A 19,645-nucleotide genomic window follows, 5' to 3' on the forward strand; every position below is an offset into this window, starting at 1 on the left:
GCCGGCATGAGCCCTTGCGGGCAGCCCACGGACCCGCCCGCTGTTGCAGCGGAATGTGGACCTATTCCTGACCCCCCTACTGCGGGATCTTCCAATCTAGATACCCTCACTCTCCCCCGTTTTTTCACCGGGGAGGCCCCCGAGGGCAGTGGCCCGGGACCCCCAGGCACTGAGAGGGGAGCCTGGCCGTTGGAAAAAACTGAAGCCTCGGGGCCGCTCCCCTCGGAGAAGGAACTGCTGCATCCGTGCGAGGGGTCCCGCGGCGGAGCAGGTTAATGCGTGCGCAGGTAAACGCGTGCGCCCTCCTGCGGCTGTGGCTGAACGAGCCGCGCGAATCCCGGACCGACGCGACCCCCGGGTTGCAGCCGAGTGCTCCCCGCCGGCCAAGGCCCGCCGCCCCGCCCCGCGCCGAAGAGCTGCCCATGTCCCGCCGGCCGCTCCCCCGGAGGGGGAAGCAGGGGCGGTCTGCGGGCGCGCTCGCGAGCTAGTGCTCCTGGAAGTGGTATTTGGAGCCGCTGGCGCCATGCCGTATGCTGCCGAAAACCGGGAGAAGCCGGGTAGAAGGAATCACGCCTTGCCGCCCCGATGAGAACAATGAACACCCGGAACTGGAACCCCGACAGGAAACCCCCCCCGCTAGGCTCTCTCTCTCTCTCTCTTTTTTTTACATACCCGTCGGTGAATGCGCAGCCGCGAGTCGAGAAGAACTCTTGCTCAGGTAACGAACGCCTTTGGGGTCGAGGTGAAGAAGAGAGGAAAGGAAGAGAGGGGTGGCCGTGGAGCGGGCAGCAATGTGCCTGGCCAGGCCGCTAGCGCCTTATAAGCCAGACGCTGCCCCATCCCCGCCCCCTCCGCCTCAGGTGAGCGGCGTGCCTCCTGAAGGGGGAGTGGCCCCTACCTGGGAACGGCACGCCGCGGCGAGTTCTTTGTCCTCGCGGGGCCTCCGCTTCCGCAATGGCCGCCGCGCGTTTATGGCGGCAGCGGCTCTAGTTTTTCAGATGTATTAAATCAACTAGTGCTACTACTATCATTACTATGCAGTGTGATGCAATTCTATCTTCAACTGCCTATGATTTAATCTTAAATACGTGTTGGCTAAGAAATTGCTGTATGGCATTGATTACATCCATACAACGAATGTATTCATATAGCATGCATACTAAAGTCACGTGAAGTACTCGGCTAAGGAATCACTATATGTCATTGATTACAACGAATAGGAAATACGGTTATATAGCAAAAGCAACTAGTGGTAGTTCCAAAATCTCTGCTAGCATTACATAGTATTACGAAATTCTATCTTCTACTGCCTATGAGATAAATACGTGTTGGCTAAGATATTGCTGCATGGCATTGATTACATCCATGCAACCAATATATTCATATAGCATGCATGCTAAAGTCACGTGAAGTACTCGGCTAAGAAATCACTGTATGTCATTGATTACATCCATACAACGAATAGGAAATACGGTTATATAGCAAAAACAACTAGTGGTAGTTCCAAATTCTCTGCTAGCATTACATAGTATTACGAAATTCTATCTTCTACTGGGTATGATAACCTTAAGTACTCGTTGGCTAAGGAATTACATTATGTCACTGATTACGTCGATACAACGAATAGGACATATACCTGCTATATCCATATAGCATGCATGCTACAGACATGATTACATGTATAGCATGTATATTACATGTATAGCATGCATGCTACAGACACCTTAAATACTCGGCTAAGAAATCGCTTTATGTCATTCATTGCATCCAAAGAATGTAATCAATGTAATAGTGAATACTACTACATCGTATATTACCTTGTATTATGGAATACTCTATTCTCTGTTCTTATTACAAAGTATTATGAAAGTCTATCCTACTGGGTATGATCTTGAAATAGTTTTTCAGATGTTTTAAATCAACTAGTGCTACTACTATCATTAGTATGCAGTGTTATGAAATTCTATCTTCAACTGCCTATGAGATAATCTTAAATACGTGTTGGCTAAGAAATTGCTGCATGGCATTGATTACATCCATACAACGAATGTATTCATATAGCATGCATTCTAAAGTCACGTGAAGTACTCGGCTAAGGAATCACTATATGTCATTGATTACAACGAATAGGAAATACGGTTATATAGCAAAAGCAACTAGTGATAGTTCCAAAATCTCTGCTAGCATTACATAGTATTACGAAATTCTATCTTCTTCTGCCTATGAGATAAATACGTGTTGGCTAAGACATTGCTGCATGGCATTGATTACATCCATGCAACCAATATATTCATATAGCATGCATGCTAAAGTCACGTGAAGTACTCGGCTAAGAAATCACTGTATGTCATTGATTACATCCATACAACGAATAGGAAATACGGTTATATAGCAAAAGCAACTAGTGGTATTTCCAAATTCTCTGCTAGCATTACATAGTATTACGAAATTCTATCTTCTACTGGGTATGATAACCTTAAGTAATCGTTGGCTAAGGAATTACATTATGTCACTGATTACATCGATACAACGAATAGGATATATACCTGCTATATCCATATAGCATGCATGCTACAGACATGATTACATGTATAGCATGTGTATCACATGTATAGCTTGCATGCTACAGACACCTTAAATACTCGGCTAAGAAATCGCTTTATGTCATTCATTGCATCCAAAGAATGTATTCATTGCATCCAAAGAATGTAATCAATGTAGTAGTTAATACTACTACATCGTATATTACATTGTATTATGGAATATGCTATACATGTAATCATGTCTGTAGCATGCATGCTATATGGATATAGCAGGTATATAACCTATTCGTTTTATCAAAGTAATCAGTGACATAATATAATTCCTTAGCCAACGAGTACTTAAGGTTATCATACCAAGTAGAAGATAGAATTTCGTAATACTATGTAATACTAGCTGAGAATTTGGAAATACCACTAGTTGCTTTTGCTATATAACCGTGTTTCCTATTCGTTGCATGGATGTAATCAATGAAATACAGTGATTTCTTAGCCGAGTACTTCACGTGACTTTAGCATGCATGCTATATGAATACATTCGTTGTATGGATGTAATCAATGCCATACAGCAATTTCTTAGCCAACACGTATTTAAGATTATCTCATAGGCAGTTGAAGATAGAATCTCATAACACTGCATAGTAATGATAGTAGTAGCACTAGTTGATTTAATACATCTGAAAAACTATTTCAAGATCATACCCAGTAGGATATGCGCCACAAGAGGCTCAATCCTATATCCTATTCGTTGAATCGACGTAATCAGTGACATAATGTTACTCCATAGCCAACGAGTACTTAAGTTTATCATACCCAGTAGAAGATAGAATTTCGTAATACTATGTAATGCTTGCAGAGAATTTAGAAATACCACTAGTTGTTTTTGCTATATAACCGTATTTCCTATTCGTTGCATGGATGTAATCAATGCCATGCAGCAATGTCTTAGCCAACACGTTTTTATCTCATAGGCAGTTGAAGATAGAATTTCATAATACTATGTAATGCTAGCAGAGATTTTGGAACTACCACTAGTTGCTTTTGCTATATAACCGTATTTCCTATTCGTTGTAATCAATGACATATAGTGATTCCTTAGCCGAGTACTTCACGTGACTTTAGCATGCATGCTATATGAATATATTCGTTGCATGGATGTAATCGATGCCATGCAGCAATTTCTTAGCCAACACGTAATTAAGATTATCTAATAAGCAGTTGAAGATAGAATTTCATAACACTGCATAGGAACAATAGTCAATCTAGTAGTAAAGGTAAATGGTAAAGGTATCCCCTGTGCAAGCACCGAGTCATGTCTGATCCTTGGGGTGACGCCGTCTAGCGTTTTCATGGCAGACTCAATACGGGGTGGTTTGCCAGTGCCTTCCCCAGTCATGACCGTTTACCCACCAGCAAGCTGGTTACTCATTTTACCGACCTTGGAAGGATGGAAGGCTGAGTCAACCTTGAGCCGGCTGCTGGGATTGAACTCCCAGCCTTATTGGCAAAGCTTTCAGACAGCTGCCTTTCCACTCTGCGCCACAAGAGGCTCAATCCTATATCCTATTCGTTGAATCGACGTAATCAGTGACATAATGTTACTCCATAGCCAACGAGTACTTAAGTTTATCATACCCAGTAGAAGATAGAATTTCATAATACTATGTAATGCTAGCAGAGAATTTGGAAATACCACTAGTTGCTTTTGCTATATAACCGTATTTCCTATTCGTTGTATGGATGTAATCAATGACAAACAGGGATTTCTTAGCCGAGTACTTCACGTGACTTTAGCATGCATGCTATATGAATATATTGGTTGCATGGATGTAATCAATGCCATGCAGCAATGTCTTAGCCAACACGTATTTATCTCATAGGCAGAAGAAGATAGAATTTTGTAATACTATGTAATGCTAGCAGAGATTTTGGAAATAACACTAGTTGCTTTTGCTATATAACCGTATTTCCTATTCGTTGTATGGATGTAATCAATGCCATACAGCTATTTCTTAGCCAACACGTATTTAAGATTATCTCACAGGCAGTTGAAGATAGAATTTCATAACACTGCATAGTAATGATAGTTGTAGCACTAGTTGATTTAATACAACTGAATAACTATTTCAGGATCATACCCAGTAGGATAGACTTTCATAATACTTTTTAATAATAACAGAGAATAGAGTATTCCATAATACAATGTAATATACGATGTAGTAGTATTCACTACTATATTGATTACATACTTTGGATGTAATTCACTACTACATTGATTACATTCTTTGGATGCAATGAATACATTCTTTGGATGCAATGAATGACATAAAGCGATTTCTTAGCCGAGTATTTAAGTTGTCTGTAGCATGCATGCTATGCATGTAATCTATATGCTAAACATGTAATCATGTCTGTAGCATGCATGCTATATGGATATAGCAGGTATATATCCTATTCGTTTTATCGATGTAATCAGTGACATACTGTAATTCCTTAGCCAACGAGTACTTAAGGTTCTCATACCTAGTAGAAGATAGAATTTCGTAATACTATGTAATGCTAGCAGTGAATTTGGAAATACCACTAGTTGCTTTTGCTATATAACCGTATTTCCTATTCGTTGTATGGATGTAATCAATGCCATACAGCAATTTCTTAGCCAACACGTATTTAAGATTAAATCATAGGCAGTTGAAGATAGAATTTCATAACACTGCATAGTAATGATACTAGTAGCACTGGTTGATTTAATACATCTGAAAAACTATTTCAAGATCATACCCAGTAGGATAGACTTTCATAATACTTTGTAATAATAACAGAGAATAGAGTATTCCATAATACAATGTAATATACGATGTAGTAGTATTCACTACTACATTGATTATATTCTTTGGATGCAATTAATACATTCTTTGGATGCAATGAATGACATAAAGCGATTTCTTAGCCGAGTATGTAAGTTGTCTGTAGCATGCATGCTATACATGTAATATACATGCTATACATGTAATCATGTCTGTAGCATGAATGCTATATGGATATAGCAGGTATATATCCTATTCGTTGTATCGACGTAATCAGTGACATAATGTAATTCCTTAGCCAACGAGTACTTAAGGTTCTCATACCCAGTAGAAGATAGAATTTCGTAATACTATGTAATACTAGCAGAGAATTTGGAACTACCACTAGTTGCTTTTGCTATATAACCGTATTTCCTATTCGTTGGAATCAATGACATAATGTAATTCCTTAGCCAACGAGTACTTCAGGTTATCATACCCAATAGAAGATAGAATTTCGTAATACTATGTAATGCTAGCAGAGATTTTGGAAATACTACTAGTTGCTTTTGCTATATAACCGTTCCTATTCGTTGATTACATTCTTTGGATGCAATGAATACATTCTTTGGATGCAATGAATGACATATAGTGATTTCTTAGCCGAGTATTTAAGGGGTCTGTAGCATGCATCCTATACATGTAATATGCATGCTATACATGTAATCATGTCTGTAGCATGCATATATATGCATGTATATCCTATTCGTTGTATCGATGTAATCAGTGACATAATGTAATTCCTTAGCCAACGAGTACTTAAGGTTATCATATCAATGAGTAAAGGTTATCATAGAAGATAGAATTTCGTAATACTATGTAATGCTAGCAGAGAATTTGGAAATACCACTAGTTGCTTTTGCTAGATAACCGTATTTCCTATTCGATGTAATCAATGACATACAGTGATTTCTTAGCCGAGTACTTCACGTGACTTTAGCATGTATGCTATATGAATATATTCGTTGCATGGATGTAATCAATTCCATGCAGCAATGTCTTAGCCAAAACGTATTTATCTCATAGGCAGTAGAAGATAGAATTTTGTAATACTATGTAATGCTAGCAGAGATTTTGGAACTACCACTAGTTGCTTTTGCTATATAACCGTATTTCCTATTCGTTGTAATCAATGACATATTGATTCCTTAGCCGAGTACTTCACGTGACTTTAGCATGCATGCTATATGAATACATTCGTTGTATGGATATAATCAATGCCATACAGCAATTTCTTAGCCAACACGTATTCAAGATTAAATCATAAGCAGCTGAAGATAGAATTGCATAACACTGCATAGTAATGATACTAGTAGCACTAATTGATTTAATACATCTGAAAAACTAGAGCCGCTGCCGCCATAAACGCGCGGCGGCCATTGCGGAAGCGGAGGCCCCGCGAGGACAAAGAACTCGCCGCGGCATGCCGTTCCCAGGTAGGGGCCACTCCACCTTCAGGAGGCACGCCGCTCACCTGAGGCGGAGGGGGCGGGGACGGAGCAGCGGCTGGCTTATAAGGCGCTAGCGGCCTGGCCAGGCACATTGCTGCCCGCTCCACGGCCACCCCTCTCTTCCTTTCCTGTCTTCTTCGCCTCGACCCCAACAACGTTCGTTACCTGAGCAAGAGTTCTTCTCGACTCTCGGCTGCGCATTCACCGACGGGTATTTCAAAAAAAAAAGAGAGAGAGAGAGAGAGAGCCTAGCGGGGGCGGTTTCCCTTCGGGGTTCCAGTTCCGGGTGTTCATTGTTCTCATCGGGGCGGCAAGGCGTGATTACTTCTACCCGGTTTCTCCCGGTTTTCGGCAGCATACGGCATGGCGCCCGCGGCTCCAAAAACCACTTCCAGGAGCACTAGCTCGCGGCCGCGCCCGCAGACCGCCCCTGCTTCCCCCTCCAGGGGAGCGGACGGCGGGACACGGGCAGCTCTTCGGCGCGGGGTGGGGTGGCGGGCCTTGGCCGGGGGGGAGCGCTCGGCTGCAAGCCGGGGGTCGCGTCGGTCCGGGACTTGCGCGGCTCTTTCAGCCACAGCCGCAGGAGGAGCAGGGGGCGGGAATTTGTCAGTACGCCGTGGGCGCACGCGTTTACCTGCTCCGCCGCGGGACCCCTCACCCGGATGCAGCAGTTCCTTCTCCGAGGGGAGCGGCCACGAGGCTTCAGTTTTTTCCACCGGCCAGGCTCCCCTCTCAGTGCCTGGGGGTCCCGGGCCACTGCCCTCGAGGGCCTCCCCGGTGAAAAAACGGGGGATAGTGAGGGTATCTAGCCCGGAAGATCCCGCAGTAGGGGGGTCAGGAATAGGTCCGCATTCCGCTGCAACAGCAGGCGGGTCCGCGGGCTGCCCGCAAGGGCTCATGCCGGCTTTCGGTTGGGGTCCTCCGCCATGGGGACCCGCCATGTCCGGGGTACTCACGGCGCTAATCCGCCAGCCCCACCAGGGGCCCCCTGGTGTTTCGGGGGGGGATGGGCCCCTTTCTCTCCTTATGGATTTCCTTCCTGGGGGATCCCAGGGGGGTTGGCAGGGCAAGTGGCTGGGGGGGTTTTACAGGGCTCGTACGCGGAGGTTGGTGGGGGCAGGGCAACCGGTCGTTCAGCCCCCCGGCCGGCCGCCACAAGGTCACCGGCCGCTCGGCCCTCAGCTGCTCAATCGTCGGGCCGTGGGAAGGCGTCAGCATCGTCCGCAGCCAAGGGGCGGAGCTGCCCACCCCTGCTTGCTGCGGGGACCTCCCGGGCCCCCCGTCCATCCTCTCTTCGCACAGAGGAGCTTACATCGTTGGACAGCCCCTCCCAACAGTCTGACCCTGGCGAGCAGCTATCCGAAGAGGAGGGGGGAATCCAGGCCGAGGAGCAGCCAGCCGAAAAAATGGGCGGTGAGACTTCCACCTCCGACGAGGAGGATGGGGTTGGGCATTGGGATCCTGAGTACTGGCTGTGGGGGGAATGTGTCCCGGGGTTCCCATCTTGGCTGTTGCAATGCCGCCAAGAGGCCCGGGCCGGCAGGGCCAAGATCCAGGGCTCGGGGTGCACGCAGGACCCTCCACTGGGGTATAAGGATCGTGATGTTCCTCCTGGCACCCATTTATCTACCAAGCTAAGGGGTGAGGCATTAAGCGGCTGCTATGTGGATTTATTTAAGTTCATTAGGCCCCTTGAGCGGTCTGCACGTACAAGTGTGAAGGGCCCCCACGAGGCGCCAGTTGCATATGACGGCGAACGTTCTTTGCTTGCCTGGACAAGGGGATTCGCTGGATACCTCCGGCTCGTCACGTCAGCTTTCCCCGAGAGGGCCCCGCACTTGGCTGGGCATTTGTCCAATGTGTTGGATGCGAGGATGCTAGGAGGAGAGCCAGCAGCATTGGGATATGATGAAGCGTTTCGGCGACGGGTATCCAGGGGGCCTCCTTAGGGATCTTACGTTCCTTGAGCTCTTTCCAATTTTGGCCGCGGTGGTTATATGGAGCAAGGAGTTCAAGAACCATAGGTTACCTTTTGGTGTGATAACCAGGCGGTTGTCAGGGTTGTCTCTCTCCTCCTAGCATCCTCGCATCCAACACATTGGACAAATGCCCAGCCAAGTGCGGGGCCCTCTCGGGGAAAACTGACGTGACCAGCCGGAGGTATCCAGCGAATCCCCTTGTCCAGGCAAGCAAAGAACGTTCGCCGTCATATGCAACCGGCGCCTCGTGGGGGCCCTTCACACTTGTACGTGCAGACCGCTCAAGGGGCCTAATGAACTTAAATAAATCCACATAGCAGCCGCTTAATGCCTCACCCCTTAGCTTGGTAGATAAATGGGTGCCAGGAGGAACATCACGATCCTTATACCCCAGTGGAGGGTCCTGCGTGCACCCCGAGCCCTGGATCTTGGCCCTGCCGGCCCGGGCCTTGCAACAGCCAAGATGGGAACCCCGGGACACATTCCCCCCACAGCCAGTACTCAGGATCCCAATGCCCAACCCCATCCTCCTCGTCGGAGGTGGAAGTCTCACCGCCCATTTTTTCGGCTGGCTGCTCCTCGGCCTGGATTCCCCCCTCCTCTTCGGATAGCTGCTCGCCAGGGTCAGACTGTTGGGAGGGGCTGTCCAACGATGTAAGCTCCTCTGTGCGAAGAGAGGATGGACGGGGGGCCCGGGAGGTCCCCGCAGCAAGCAGGGGTGGGCAGCTCCGCCCCTTGGCTGCGGACGATGCTGACGCCTTCCCACGGCCCGACGATTGAGCAGCTGAGGGCCGAGCGGCCGGTGACCTTGTGGCGGCCGGCCGGGGGGCTGAACGACCGGTTGCCCTGCCCCCACCAACCTCCGCGTACGAGCCCTGTAAAACCCCCCCAGCCACTTGCCCTGCCAACCCCCCTGGGATCCCCCAGGAAGGAAATCCATAAGGAGAGAAAGGGGCCCATCCCCCCCCGAAACACCAGGGGGCCCCTGGTGGGGCTGGCGGATTAGCGCCGTGAGTACCCCGGACATGGCGGGTCCCCATGGCGGAGGACCCCAACCGAAAGCCGGCATGAGCCCTTGCGGGCAGCCCGCGGACCCGCCTGCTGTTGCAGCGGAATGCGGACCTATTCCTGACCCCCCTACTGCGGGATCTTCCGGGCTAGATACCCTCACTATCCCCCGTTTTTTCACCGGGGAGGCCCTCGAGGGCAGTGGCCCGGGACCCCCAGGCACTGAGAGGGGAGCCTGGCCGGTGGAAAAAACTGAAGCCTCGTGGCCGCTCCCCTCGGAGAAGGAACTGCTGCATCCGGGTGAGGGGTCCCGCGGCGGAGCAGGTAAACGCGTGCGCCCACGGCGTACTGACAAATTCCCGCCCCCTGCTCCTCCTGCGGCTGTGGCTGAAAGAGCCGCGCAAGTCCCGGACCGACGCGACCCCCGGCTTGCAGCCGAGCGCTCCCCCCCGGCCAAGGCCCGCCACCCCACCCCGCGCCGAAGAGCTGCCCGTGTCCCGCCGTCCGCTCCCCTGGAGGGGGAAGCAGGGGCGGTCTGCGGGCGCGGCCGCGAGCTAGTGCTCCTGGAAGTGGTTTTTGGAGCCGCGGGCGCCATGCCGTATGCTGCCGAAAACCGGGAGAAACCGGGTAGAAGTAATCACGCCTTGCCGCCCCGATGAGAACAATGAACACCCGGAACTGGAACCCCGAAGGGAAACCGCCCCCGCTAGGCTCTCTCTCTCTCTCTCTCTTTTTTTTTTGAAATACCCGTCGGTGAATGCGCAGCCGAGAGTCGAGAAGAACTCTTGCTCAGGTAACGAACGTTGTTGGGGTCGAGGCGAAGAAGACAGGAAAGGAAGAGAGGGGTGGCCGTGGAGCGGGCAGCAATGTGCCTGGCCAGGCCGCTAGCGCCTTATAAGCCAGCCGCTGCTCCGTCCCCGCCCCCTCCGCCTCAGGTGAGCGGCGTGCCTCCTGAAGGTGGAGTGGCCCCTACCTGGGAACGGCATGCCGCGGCGAGTTCTTTGTCCTCGCGGGGCCTCCGCTTCCGCAATGGCCGCCGCGCGTTTATGGCGGCAGCGGCTCTAGTTTTTCAGATGTATTAAATCAATTAGTGCTACTACTATCATTACTATGCAGTGTTATGCAATTCTATCTTCAACTGCTTATGATTTAATCTTGAATACGTGTTGGCTAAGAAATTGCTGTATGGCATTGATTATATCCATACAACGAATGTATTCATATAGCATGCATGCTAAAGTCACGTGAAGTACTCGGCTAAGGAATCAATATGTCATTGATTACAACGAATAGGAAATACGGTTATATAGCAAAAGCAACTAGTGGTAGTTCCAAAATCTCTGCTAGCATTACATAGTATTACAAAATTCTATCTTCTACTGCCTATGAGATAAATACGTTTTGGCTAAGACATTGCTGCATGGAATTGATTACATCCATGCAACGAATATATTCATATAGCATACATGCTAAAGTCACGTGAAGTACTCGGCTAAGAAATCACTGTATGTCATTGATTACATCGAATAGGAAATACGGTTATCTAGCAAAAGCAACTAGTGGTATTTCCAAATTCTCTGCTAGCATTACATAGTATTACGAAATTCTATCTTCTATGATAACCTTTACTCATTGATATGATAACCTTAAGTACTCGTTGGCTAAGGAATTACATTATGTCACTGATTACATCGATACAACGAATAGGATATACATGCATATATATGCATGCTACAGACATGATTACATGTATAGCATGCATATTACATGTATAGGATGCATGCTACAGACCCCTTAAATACTCGGCTAAGAAATCACTATATGTCATTCATTGCATCCAAAGAATGTATTCATTGCATCCAAAGAATGTAATCAACGAATAGGAACGGTTATATAGCAAAAGCAACTAGTAGTATTTCCAAAATCTCTGCTAGCATTACATAGTATTACGAAATTCTATCTTCTATTGGGTATGATAACCTGAAGTACTCGTTGGCTAAGGAATTACATTATGTCATTGATTCCAACGAATAGGAAATACGGTTATATAGCAAAAGCAACTAGTGGTAGTTCCAAATTCTCTGCTAGTATTACATAGTATTACGAAATTCTATCTTCTACTGGGTATGAGAACCTTAAGTACTCGTTGGCTAAGGAATTACATTATGTCACTGATTACGTCGATACAACGAATAGGATATATACCTGCTATATCCATATAGCATTCATGCTACAGACATGATTACATGTATAGCATGTATATTACATGTATAGCATGCATGCTACAGACAACTTACATACTCGGCTAAGAAATCGCTTTATGTCATTCATTGCATCCAAAGAATGTATTAATTGCATCCAAAGAATATAATCAATGTAGTAGTGAATACTACTACATCGTATATTACATTGTATTATGGAATACTCTATTCTCTGTTATTATTACAAAGTATTATGAAAGTCTATCCTACTGGGTATGATCTTGAAATAGTTTTTCAGATGTATTAAATCAACCAGTGCTACTAGTATCATTACTATGCAGTGTTATGAAATTCTATCTTCAACTGCCTATGATTTAATCTTAAATACGTGTTGGCTAAGAAATTGCTGTATGGCATTGATTACATCCATACAACGAATAGGAAATACGGTTATATAGCAAAAGCAACTAGTGGTATTTCCAAATTCACTGCTAGCATTACATAGTATTACGAAATTCTATCTTCTACTAGGTATGAGAACCTTAAGTACTCGTTGGCTAAGGAATTACAGTATGTCACTGATTACATCGATAAAACGAATAGGATATATACCTGCTATATCCATATAGCATGCATGCTACAGACATGATTACATGTTTAGCATATAGATTACATGCATAGCATGCATGCTACAGACAACTTAAATACTCGGCTAAGAAATCGCTTTATGTCATTCATTGCATCCAAAGAATGTATTCATTGCATCCAAAGAATGTAATCAATGTAGTAGTGAATTACATCCAAAGTATGTAATCAATATAGTAGTGAATACTACTACATCGTATATTACATTGTATTATGGAATACTCTATTCTCTGTTATTATTAAAAAGTATTATGAAAGTCTATCCTACTGGGTATGATCCTGAAATAGTTATTCAGTTGTATTAAATCAACTAGTGCTACAACTATCATTACTATGCAGTGTTATGAAATTCTATCTTCAACTGCCTGTGAGATAATCTTAAATACGTGTTGGCTAAGAAATAGCTGTATGGCATTGATTACATCCATACAACGAATAGGAAATACGGTTATATAGCAAAAGCAACTAGTGGTATTTCCAAAATCTCTGCTAGCATTACATAGTATTACAAAATTCTATCTTCTTCTGCCTATGAGATAAATACGTGTTGGCTAAGACATTGCTGCATGGCATTGATTACATCCATGCAACCAATATATTCATATAGCATGCATGCTAAAGTCACGTGAAGTACTCGGCTAAGAAATCCCTGTTTGTCATTGATTACATCCATACAACGAATAGGAAATACGGTTATATAGCAAAAGCAACTAGTGGTATTTCCAAATTCTCTGCTAGCATTACATAGTATTATGAAATTCTATCTTCTACTGGGTATGATAAACTTAAGTACTCGTTGGCTATGGAGTAACATTATGTCACTGATTACGTCGATTCAACGAATAGGATATAGGATTGAGCCTCTTGTGGCGCAGAGTGGAAAGGCAGCTGTCTGAAAGCTTTGCCAATAAGGCTGGGAGTTCAATCCCAGCAGCCGGCTCAAGGTTGACTCAGCCTTCCATCCTTCCAAGGTCGGTAAAATGAGTAACCAGCTTGCTGGTGGGTAAACGGTCATGACTGGGGAAGGCACTGGCAAACCACCCCGTATTGAGTCTGCCATGAAAACGCTAGACGGCGTCACCCCAAGGATCAGACATGACTCGGTGCTTGCACAGGGGATACCTTTACCATTTACCTTTACTACTAGATTGACTATTGTTCCTATGCAGTGTTATGAAATTCTATCTTCAACTGCTTATTAGATAATCTTAATTACGTGTTGGCTAAGAAATTGCTGCATGGCATCGATTACATCCATGTAACGAATATATTCATATAGCATGCATGCTAAAGTCACGTGAAGTACTCGGCTAAGGAATCACTATATGTCATTGATTACAACGAATAGGAAATACGGTTATATAGCAAAAGCAACTAGTGGTAGTTCCAAAATCTCTGCTAGCATTACATAGTATTATGAAATTCTATCTTCAACTGCCTATGAGATAAAAACGTGTTGGCTAAGACATTGCTGCATGGCATTGATTACATCCATGCAACGAATAGGAAATACGGTTATATAGCAAAAACAACTAGTGGTATTTCTAAATTCTCTGCAAGCATTACATAGTATTACGAAATTCTATCTTCTACTGGGTATGATAAACTTAAGTACTCGTTGGCTATGGAGTAACATTATGTCACTGATTACGTCGATTCAACGAATAGGATATAGGATTGAGCCTCTTGTGGCGCATATCCTACTGGGTATGATCTTGAAATAGTTTTTCAGATGTATTAAATCAACTAGTGCTACTACTATCATTACTATGCAGTGTTATGAGATTCTATCTTCAACTGCCTATGAGATAATCTTAAATACGTGTTGGCTAAGAAATTGCTGTATGGCATTGATTACATCCATACAACGAATGTATTCATATAGCATGCATGCTAAAGTCACGTGAAGTACTCGGCTAAGAAATCACTGTATTTCATTGATTACATCCATGCAACGAATAGGAAACACGGTTATATAGCAAAAGCAACTAGTGGTATTTCCAAATTCTCAGCTAGTATTACATAGTATTACGAAATTCTATCTTCTACTTGGTATGATAACCTTAAGTACTCGTTGGCTAAGGAATTATATTATGTCACTGATTACTTTGATAAAACGAATAGGTTATATACCTGCTATATCCATATAGCATGCATGCTACAGACATGATTACATGTATAGCATATTCCATAATACAATGTAATATACGATGTAGTAGTATTAACTACTACATTGATTACATTCTTTGGATGCAATGAATACATTCTTTGGATGCAATGAATGACATAAAGCGATTTCTTAGCCGAGTATTTAAGGTGTCTGTAGCATGCAAGCTATACATGTGATACACATGCTATACATGTAATCATGTCTGTAGCATGCATGCTATATGGATATAGCAGGTATATATCCTATTCGTTGTATCGATGTAATCAGTGACATAATGTAATTCCTTAGCCAACGATTACTTAAGGTTATCATACCCAGTAGAAGATAGAATTTCGTAATACTATGTAATGCTAGCAGAGAATTTGGAAATACCACTAGTTGCTTTTGCTATATAACCGTATTTCCTATTCGTTGTATGGATGTAATCAATGACATACAGTGATTTCTTAGCCGAGTACTTCACGTGACTTTAGCATGCATGCTATATGAATATATTGGTTGCATGGATGTAATCAATGCCATGCAGCAATGTCTTAGCCAACACGTATTTATCTCATAGGCAGAAGAAGATAGAATTTCGTAATACTATGTAATGCTAGCAGAGATTTTGGAACTATCACTAGTTGCTTTTGCTATATAACCGTATTTCCTATTCGTTGTAATCAATGACATATAGTGATTCCTTAGCCGTGTACTTCACGTGACTTTAGAATGCATGCTATATGAATACATTCGTTGTATGGATGTAATCAATGCCATGCAGCAATTTCTTAGCCAACACGTATTTAAGATTATCTCATAGGCAGTTGAAGATAGAATTTCATAACACTGCATACTAATGATAGTAGTAGCACTAGTTGATTTAAAACATCTGAAAAACTATTTCAAGATCATACCCAGTAGGATAGACTTTCATAATACTTTGTAATAAGAACAGAGAATAGAGTATTCCATAATACAAGGTAATATACGATGTAGTAGTATTCACTATTACATTGATTACATTCTTTGGATGCAATGAATGACATAAAGCGATTTCTTAGCCGAGTATTTAAGGTGTCTGTAGCATGCATGCTATACATGTAATATACATGCTATACATGTAATCATGTCTGTAGCATGCATGCTATATGGATATAGCAGGTATATGTCCTATTCGTTGTATCGACGTAATCAGTGACATAATGTAATTCCTTAGCCAACGAGTACTTAAGGTTATCATACCCAGTAGAAGATAGAATTTCGTAATACTATGTAATGCTAGCAGAGAATTTGGAACTACCACTAGTTGTTTTTGCTATATAACCGTATTTCCTATTCGTTGTATGGATGTAATCAATGACATACAGTGATTTCTTAGCCGAGTACTTCACGTGACTTTAGCATGCATGCTATATGAATATATTGGTTGCATGGATGTAATCAATGCCATGCAGCAATATCTTAGCCAACACGTATTTATCTCATAGGCAGTAGAAGATAGAATTTCGTAATACTATGTAATGCTAGCAGAGATTTTGGAACTACCACTAGTTGCTTTTGCTATATAACCGTATTTCCTATTCGTTGTAATCAATGACATATAGTGATTCCTTAGCCGAGTACTTCACGTGACTTTAGTATGCATGCTATATGAATACATTCGTTGTATGGATGTAATCAATGCCATACAGCAATTTCTTAGCCAACACGTATTTAAGATTAAATCATAGGCAGTTGAAGATAGAATTGCATCACACTGCATAGTAATGATAGTAGTAGCACTAGTTGATTTAATACATCTGAAAAACTAGAGCCGCTGCCGCCATAAACGCGCGGCGGCCATTGCGGAAGCGGAGGCCCCGCGAGGACAAAGAACTCGCCGCGGCGTGCCGTTCCCAGGTAGGGGCCACTCCCCCTTCAGGAGGCACGCCGCTCACCTGAGGCGGAGGGGGCGGGGATGGGGCAGCGTCTGGCTTATAAGGCGCTAGCGGCCTGGCCAGGCACATTGCTGCCCGCTCCACGGCCACCCCTCTCTTCCTTTCCTCTCTTCTTCACCTCCACCCCAAAGGCGTTCGTTACCTGAGCAAGAGTTCTTCTCGACTCGCGGCTGCGCATTCACCGACGGGTATGTAAAAAAAAGAGAGAGAGAGAGAGAGCCTAGCGGGGGGGGTTTCCTGTCGGGGTTCCAGTTCCGGGTGTTCATTGTTCTCATCGGGGCGGCAAGGCGTGATTCCTTCTACCCGGCTTCTCCCGGTTTTCGGCAGCATACGGCATGGCGCCAGCGGCTCCAAATACCACTTCCAGGAGCACTAGCTCGCGAGCGCGCCCGCAGACCGCCCCTGCTTCCCCCTCCGGGGGAGCGGCCGGCGGGACATGGGCAGCTCTTCGGCGCGGGGCGGGGCGGCGGGCCTTGGCCGGCGGGGAGCACTCGGCTGCAACCCGGGGGTCGCGTCGGTCCGGGATTCGCGCGGCTCGTTCAGCCACAGCCGCAGGAGGGCGCACGCGTTTACCTGCGCACGCATTAACCTGCTCCGCCGCGGGACCCCTCGCACGGATGCAGCAGTTCCTTCTCCGAGGGGAGCGGCCCCGAGGCTTCAGTTTTTTCCAACGGCCAGGCTCCCCTCTCAGTGCCTGGGGGTCCCGGGCCACTGCCCTCGGGGGCCTCCCCGGTGAAAAAACGGGGGAGAGTGAGGGTATCTAGATTGGAAGATCCCGCAGTAGGGGGGTCAGGAATAGGTCCACATTCCGCTGCAACAGCGGGCGGGTCCGTGGGCTGCCCGCAAGGGCTCATGCCGGCTTTCGGTTGGGGTCCTCCACCATGGGGACCCGCCATGCCCGGGGGTACTCACGGCGCTTATCCGCCAGCCCCACCAGGGGCCCCCTGGGTTTCGGGGGGGGATGGGCCCCTTTCTCTCCTTATGGATTTCCTTCCTGGGGGATCCCAGGGGGGTTGGCAGGGCAAGCGGCTGGGGGCACCGGCACCACAAGGGCACCGGCTGCTCGGCCGTCAGCTGCTCAATCGTCGGGCCGTGGGAAGGCGTCAGGATCGTCCGCAGCCAAGGGGCGGAGCCGCCCACCCCGCTCGCTGCGGGGACCTCCCGGGCCCCCCGTCCATCCTCTCTTCGCACAGAGGAGCTTACATCGGTGAACAGCCCCTCCCAACAGTCTGACCCTGGCGAGCAGCTATCCGAAGAGGAGGGGGGAATCCGGGCCGAGTAGCAGCCAGCCGAAAAAATGGGCGGTGAGTCTTCCACCTCCGACGAGGAGGATGGGGTTGGGCATTGGGATCCTGAGTACTGGCTGCGGGGGGAATGTGTCCCGGGGGTCCCATCTTGGCTGTTACAATGCCGCCAAGAGGCCCGGGCCGGCAGGGCCAAGATCCAGGGCTCGGGGTGCACGCAGGACCCTCCACTGGGGTATAAGGATCGTGATGTTCCTCCTGGCACCCATTTATCTACCAAGCTAAGGGGTGAGGCATTAAGCGGCTGCTATGTGGATTTATTTAAGTTCATTAGGCCCCTTGAGCGGTCTGCACGTACAAGTGTGAAGGGCCCCCACGAGGCGCCGGTTGCATATGACGGCGAACGTTCTTTGCTTGCCTGGACAAGGGGATTCGCTGGATACCTCCGGCTGGTCACGTCAGCTTTCCCCGAGAGGGCCCCGCACTTGGCTGGGCATTTGTCCAATGTGTTGGATGCGAGGATGCTAGGAGGAGAGCCAGCAGCATTGGGATATGATGAAGCGTTTCGGCGACGGGTATCCAGCAACCCCGAGGCCAGATGGGATAGGCCGACCTTTGGGTCCGGGCATTTGGTCCTCGGCAGAAGTCAGCCGGTGGGGCGGAGGGGAATCGCCCTTCATACAGGAAAGACCTGACGGGCGTTTGCTGGGAATACAACCAGAATGGGTGCGAGAGGAAGAAATGTAAGCACTCGCATGCATGCGAGGGGTGTGGGGGTTCACATCCCAAGATAGAGTGTAGCAAGCGGCCCTTTCGGAGGGGCCGGCCCACTCCCAAAAAGGGGGGTGGGTCCGGCACCTCAGGAGGACTCGCGGGAGGCAGCGGGGAGGGGCAGGCTAATGCCTCCTAGCCCTGCTCGGTTGCACGTTAAGGCTCCATCTCCCATCAGGCTATCAACTCTTCTTCCTTTGCTTGCATCTTATCGGGATCAGGCCGCGGCCACTAACCTTAGGGAGGGATTCACTCATGGGTTCCGCATTCCATTCACGGGGGATCGGGTGGCCACGTCTTGCGCTAATTTAAAATCCGCTCGGCTAATGCCGGAGATCGTGGAGGCAAAGCTGCGAAAGGAGCTGGATGCGGGCAGGGTGGTGGGGCCGTATGCAGCCCCTCCCTTGGAGAATCTCCGGGTATCGCCTCCGGGGGTGGTGCCGAAGAGAACGCCAGGTGAGTTTCGCCTCATACACCACCTATCATACCCCAAAGGCTCATCGGTCAACGACTCCATCGATCCAGCCCTCTGTACAGTCAAATATGCCTCTTTCGATCATGCGGTAGCCTTGGTAAGGGCTTGTGGTCCGCGGGCCCTCATGGCAAAATGTGACATCAGGTCAGCCTTCCGCCTCTTACCGGTGCACCCCGGGGATTTCTCATTGCTGGGTTTTAAATTTGGGGGCATGTGGTACGTGGACAGGTCCATGCCTATGGGCTGTGCCGTGGCATGTGCGGCCTTTGAGACATTCAGCTCCTTCGTCAAATGGGTCTTTAAAAGAGAGGGATGGGTCGCCATATATCACGCACTCTTTGGACGACTACCTCTTGGTCGGCTCAGCCAGGACGGGGGAGTGCGCCCAGCGCTTAT

The sequence above is a fragment of the Paroedura picta genome, chromosome 3 (assembly GCF_049243985.1).
Source record: "Paroedura picta isolate Pp20150507F chromosome 3, Ppicta_v3.0, whole genome shotgun sequence".
Taxonomy (NCBI): Eukaryota; Metazoa; Chordata; class Lepidosauria; order Squamata; family Gekkonidae; genus Paroedura; species Paroedura picta.